This window comes from Ranitomeya variabilis, chromosome 5 (genome assembly GCF_051348905.1).
Source record: "Ranitomeya variabilis isolate aRanVar5 chromosome 5, aRanVar5.hap1, whole genome shotgun sequence".
Lineage (NCBI taxonomy): Eukaryota > Metazoa > Chordata > Amphibia > Anura > Dendrobatidae > Ranitomeya > Ranitomeya variabilis.
The window spans coordinates 82024143-82030142 of record NC_135236.1 but is presented as its reverse complement, the minus strand read 5'-3'; positions in this window follow the sequence as shown (position 1 = coordinate 82030142).

Sequence of the window (6000 nt, the reverse complement as noted above, 5' to 3'; positions counted from 1 at the left end):
GCTATTGTAGTGGTGTGCGGCTCTCTGCGGTGGAGGGGCTCTGCTGCGGGACAACTGCAGTCCCACCCGTGATCGCGAGTGCACGCGCAGCAGGGCCTGTAAGGAAGAATTATTTAAAGGGCCGGCGGCCCATTTTGTAGCTTAGAGTTCTTAGGAGCCCGCCCAGTCTGCTGGACTGGGTGGGCCCCTAAGCACTGCGGGCCCCGTCGCAATTGCGACCCCTGCGACCGCGGTAGTTACGCCCCTGATGGGAGGTGAGTATAGACTTAATTATTGTATCGGGGCCACCATTTAATTTAAGAAGGGGTTGTCCTAGTAGTGGAAACCCCTTTAACCCCATAACCCCCGGAGCTGTTATCGGTTTTGCGTTTTCATTTTTCGCTCCCCTCCTTCCCAGAGCCAAAACTTTTTTATTTTTCCGTCAATATGGCCGTATGAGGGCTTATTTTTTGCGGGACGAGTTGTACTTTTGAACGACACCATTGGTTTTACCATGTTGTGTAGTAGAAAACAGGAAAAAAATTCCAAGTGCGGTGAAATTGCAAAAAAAGTGCAATCCCACACTTGGTTTTTGTTTGGCTTTTTTGCTAGGTTCACTAAATGCTAAAACTGACCTGCCAATATGATTCTCCAGGTGATTACGAGTTCATAGACCCCAAACATGTCTAGGTTATTTTTTATCTAAGTGGTAAAAAAAATTCCAAACTTTGCTGCTAAAAAAAAAAAAAAAAATTTCGATACCCATAGCGTCTCCATTTTTCGTGATCAGGGGTCAGGTGAGGGCTTATTTTTTGCGTGCCGAGCTGGCGTTTTTAATAATACCATTTTGGTGCAGATGCGATTTTTTTGATCACCCGTTATTGCATTTTAATGCAATGTCGCGGCTACCAAAAAAGCGTAATTTTGGCGGTTTGAATTTTTTGTCGCTGCGCCATTTAGCGATCAGGTTAATGCTTTTTTTGTTGATAGATCGGGAGATTCTGACCACGGCGATACCAAATATGTCTATGTTTGATTTTATTTTTATTGTTTTATTTTGACTGGGATGAAAGGGGGGTGATGTGATCTTTTATATTTTTTAAACTTTTTAATATTGAAAATTTTTTTTTTTTAACTTTTGGCATGCTTCAATAGTCTCCATATGAGGCTAGAAGCTGCCACAGCTTGATTGCCTCTGCTACATAGAGGTGATGCTCAGATCGCCTCTATATAGCAGATTTACTCACTTGTTATGAGCACCGACCACTGGGTGGCGCTCACAGCAAGCCGACACTGACAACCATAGAGCTCTCCAGGAGGCCTCAGGTTGTCATGCCAACACACTGGCGACCCGTGATCACGTGAAGTGGGTTACCGATGTGCATATTTCCGGCGCGATTGCCTGAAGCGCTTGTTAAATGCCGCTGTCAGAGTTTGACAGCAGCATTTAACTAGTTAATAGCCGTGGGTGGATCGCGACTCCACCCACGGCTATTGCGGGCACATGTCAGCTATTCAAAACAGCTGAAATGTCCCCGAAAAGATGTGGGCTCACCGCCGGAGCCCACATCAAAGGGAGAGTGTCCAACATCAGCGTACTATTACGCCCGACGTCGGTAAGGGGTTAATGACTAGGCCAAATTTTTTAAATCTTAAGATTGTTGGTGTTACTTTATGAGGTTATAGCTCTGGAACGCTTCAACTGATTCCAGTGATTCTGAGATTTGTTTTTTTCATGACATATAGTATTTCATGATAGCGGTAAAATTTCTTCCATATGACTTGCGTTTATTTGTGAAAATATCAGAAATGCAATGTGGAAGGAAAAAATGAACATTTTACTTTTTTTCACTAAAATTTTACCTTAGCCCCAATTTTTTTTTATTTTCACAAGGCTAACAGGAGATAATGGACCACAAAATGTGTTATGCAATTTGTCTCGAATATGCCGTCAGACCATTTGTGGGGGAAAACTTCTGTTTGGGAGCACGGCAGAGCTCAGAAGGAAAGGAGCATTGTTTGACTTTTTGAACGCAAAAATGGCTGGAATCAGGAGCGGACACCATGTCATGTTTGTGGAGCGCCCCCAGACGCAGGGCCATGGGGTACTCGGTACCGGGCCTCTCTGTCTCTGTCTTGGGGTCGTCACAGTGGCTAGACCCGGTCCATGACCCTGCCAAGGGGCGTCCAATGAAAGATGGGATGGTGATGTGTGGTGCAAGGTCCGATGAATAACGAGGACACAGGGTGGCAGTCTCTTTACCTCTTTACTGAAGGCTTCAGGGTCCTCAATCCAGAGCACTGCTAACAGGGCTGGCTGAGACCGGCCGGTCCGAAGGCACATCCAGAGTTCCCTTTGCAGGTGGAAATCAGTGCCTACCTTCTAGGGCCTGGGTGTTGTAGTACCTCCCTGCTGAGCACCACGGGATAGTCCTCACAACTGTTGTGTCTGTTTCTGATGTTCTCTCTCTCCGTCCCCCAGATGATATGGCTAGGACGCACCCATATGACGGGTAGGCCTGGAGTTATTCTGGGACCCTAGAGACGCCCCTCTCCCACAATTGCCTCCATTGTCTTCGTTAGGTGATTTAGGTGAGACAGCCACCCTATAGTTAACTGTCCTGCCGCTGTTTGAAGTAATGCATAGAGTCCCTTACTTCCTCGGTGCTCCGGCCACCGGCTACGCACCTCAGAAGGATGTTGCCACGGTCTTAAGGGCACGACTCCTTCTGGTTCTATCTCCTCTGCGCTGAGATCTCGCTTCTCACTTCTCCGCAATATACTCCGCTTTCGTGTCCTTTCTTAAGAGTCTGCCACTGTAACACTCAAGCACGGCTCCGTAACGTTCTGTCTGTCCTAGGCCGCTGTCAGGATCCCACCCCTGACAGGTCCTCTCTCTAGCTCTCCCTAGCTACTTTCTCCCTCACTTCCTGTCCAACCCCCAGTTTTACCAAAGTGTGAGGAGTGGCCTAATAGATAGAACCACCCCTGTTGTGGACTGGTAATTTAGGAGCGACATGCGACTAGCTCTGGGCAGGTGGTAACTATACAGACCGCAGTTCCTGATCTTAACACAACACTAGCAGTAGCCGTGGGATGTTCCTGTCACTCCCTGGACACCTCGTCACAGCCGGAGAACTAGCTACCCCTAAAGGTAGAAACAGGAAAGCTATCTTGCCTCAGAGAAAATCCCCAAAGGATAGGACAGCCCCCCACAAATATTGACTGTGAGAGGAGAAGGAAATGACATACGTAGTATGAAACAAGATTTAGCAAAGGAGGCCACTTCTAGCTATATACATAGTAAGGAAAGAACACTGTTCGGTCAGTAATAAAAACTAGAAAAAGTCCACCGCAGAGATATGCAAAAATCTCCACACCTGACTAAAGGTGTGGAGGGCAAAAACTGCAGCCCAGAGCTTCCAGCTTAGCTGAATAGATCCATACTGATAAGCTGGACAAATGAGCAAAACATAGAATGTGCTGAACAATAAAGTCCACAACAAGTGGACTGCAAAAGGACTTATCTTTGCTGAACTGGACAGAGTGTCAGGGAAATCCAAAAGAGCAGTGGCTCCAAGCAGGAACAATTGACAACTGGCATTGATTGAGGAATAAGGCCAGACTAAAATAGCCGAGCCAGAAAGACGATCAGTGGGAGCAGCTGCTGATGCTAAATCCAAGAAGCAGCTATACCACTCAAAACCACAGGAGGGAGCCCAAGAGCAGAATTCACAAAAGTGCTACTTACAACCACCGGAGGGAGCCCAAGAGCGGAATTCACAAGACACACCCCCTGGTGGCCGGAGTGTGGAGTGTAGTGTGTCTGTGATACCTGGTCAGGTGAACTCTTTTAGTGCAATCAGACGTAACATCACTCCCCTTAGTGGCAGAGCGACAATACTGCAACGACCAGGACTCTGGGGCGCTGCATTTGGAGAGCTGCTGATGTGCCTAAGCAGGGGTAACCCCCCACAAGTGACCCCATTTTTGGAAAATAGACCCATGAAGGCACTTATCTAGATGTGTGGTGAGCACCTTGAACCTCTAGGTGCTTCACAGAAGATTGTAACATAGAGCCATGAAGTAAAAAAGATCACATTTTCCACAAAAAATATACTTTTAATCCCCATTTTTTTTATTTTCACAAGGCTAACAGGAAAAAATGGACCCCAAAATTTGTCGTGCAATTTCTCCTGAGTACACATAGGGGGAAGAAAACTACTGTTTGGGCGCACGGCAGGGCTCGAAAAGGAAGGAATGACTTTTGGAACGCATACATTGATGGAATGGTGTGCGAAGATCATGTCGCTTTTTGTTTGGAGAGCCCCGGATGGGCCTAAACAGTGGAAACCCCCCTAAAGTTAACCTGTTTGGAAACTACACCCCTTAATTATTTTATCTATGGGTATAGAGAGCATTTTGATTCCCCAGGTACTAAACAGAATTTGATAACAATTAGGTCGTTATATTGAAAATTTTCTTTTGTTTTTTCACAATGGATAATAGGAGAAAATGGTCCCCATAATTTGTTATGTAATTGATCCTGAATGCGATGATGCCCCATATGTGGTCAGAAACGTCTGCTTGGGCACAATAGTTTACAGGAGACATTTGGGAAGCCCTGAAGGTGACAGAACAGCAGAAAAGCCCGAAAAGTGACCCCATTGTAGAAATTGGACCTCTCGATGAATTCATCTATGGCTCCATTCTTTGTAGGTGGGAAAACTTGCAAAATCGCCAGTGTATCAAATACTTATTTTTCCCACTGTATATGAAATATTCAGATTATGGTGGAATTGTAACATGGCACGGGGCGGTAGCTGTGGGAGAGGTTTTGGTCTCTTGCACCCCGGCACGTTACATGGAGACGGGGGTCCTGGCTGGGTGTGTACTGTAGACTTGTGTCTGTCACGCTGCTACGCCTGTGCAGGCTGAATGTAACCGATGTTGCTGGTTGGCCAGGACCAGATGTCTGACTTTTCAATGAGAGAGACCACCAGTCAAAAACAAACTTTTTACTCAATGATAACTTGCGGGATGGGGAGGGGGCATTATATACAGGAGATTGCGGGTACATATCTTAATGAACGTTTATTTTACAGTACAGAGCATTTTCCGCATACAAATTCATTCCTCTTTTTTCACTTGTCTTCTATGTTTATTCATCACAGCCCATCTCAGTACCACAGTCCAGTACGTAAGAATCTTATACTCAACCTGCGGGAAGCTACTTTGCCACTGTGGCTGTTACTTATCTCTTCTGTCTCGAACGCTCTTGAATTCCCGTCAGGGTCACTCTCTTCGTCTTATGTACTCTGTCCCGTCTAGGCGAGTTATAAACTTTGGGCTGTACTGCTAGGCGTCCTGACCCAGGACCCGTCTCTGATCGGTCACTGTGTTCTTTCAGGCACTTCTCTTCTGCTTCTCTGCTCAGGATCTCACTATCCTCTGTCTCCTGTCTCATGCGGCATTGCTCACTTTAGACCGTAGGTCTTTTCTCTACGTACACTGGGCCCTTTCTGTCTTGCAAGACAGGAAACTGTCTCTATCCCTTCAGCCAAGTCACTCTGGGCTAGTTCCAACCATTAACTCTTAATTTCCCTACTGTCAAACTACACACCTCAGTAACACCATTAATGCATCACACAATTCACAGTATACGGTATAACAATATAGTTGTTCTTCAAGATGGGAAAAGCTGGCAATATGTCCATCCTCTGGCAGAATGCTACACTCCGCATGGGACAGTGACGCAATTGTCCAATGTGACCAGATATTAGGACACATGTTGGATGGTTGCTCTATCTCTCCTGGTCAGTGGTCAGCTGCATTTCTCCACACCTGATGTAAAAGAAAACTACTTACTATTTTAAAAGGGTGGTCTGGCACCACTCCATTTCTGTAGGTATTGTACATGTGTCCTAGGTTTTACCATGGCCCTCACACTTCCCTGATCTGAACATCATTGAAAATCTGTGGTTAGACCTCAAAATAACAGTGCATGCAAGACGACCCAGG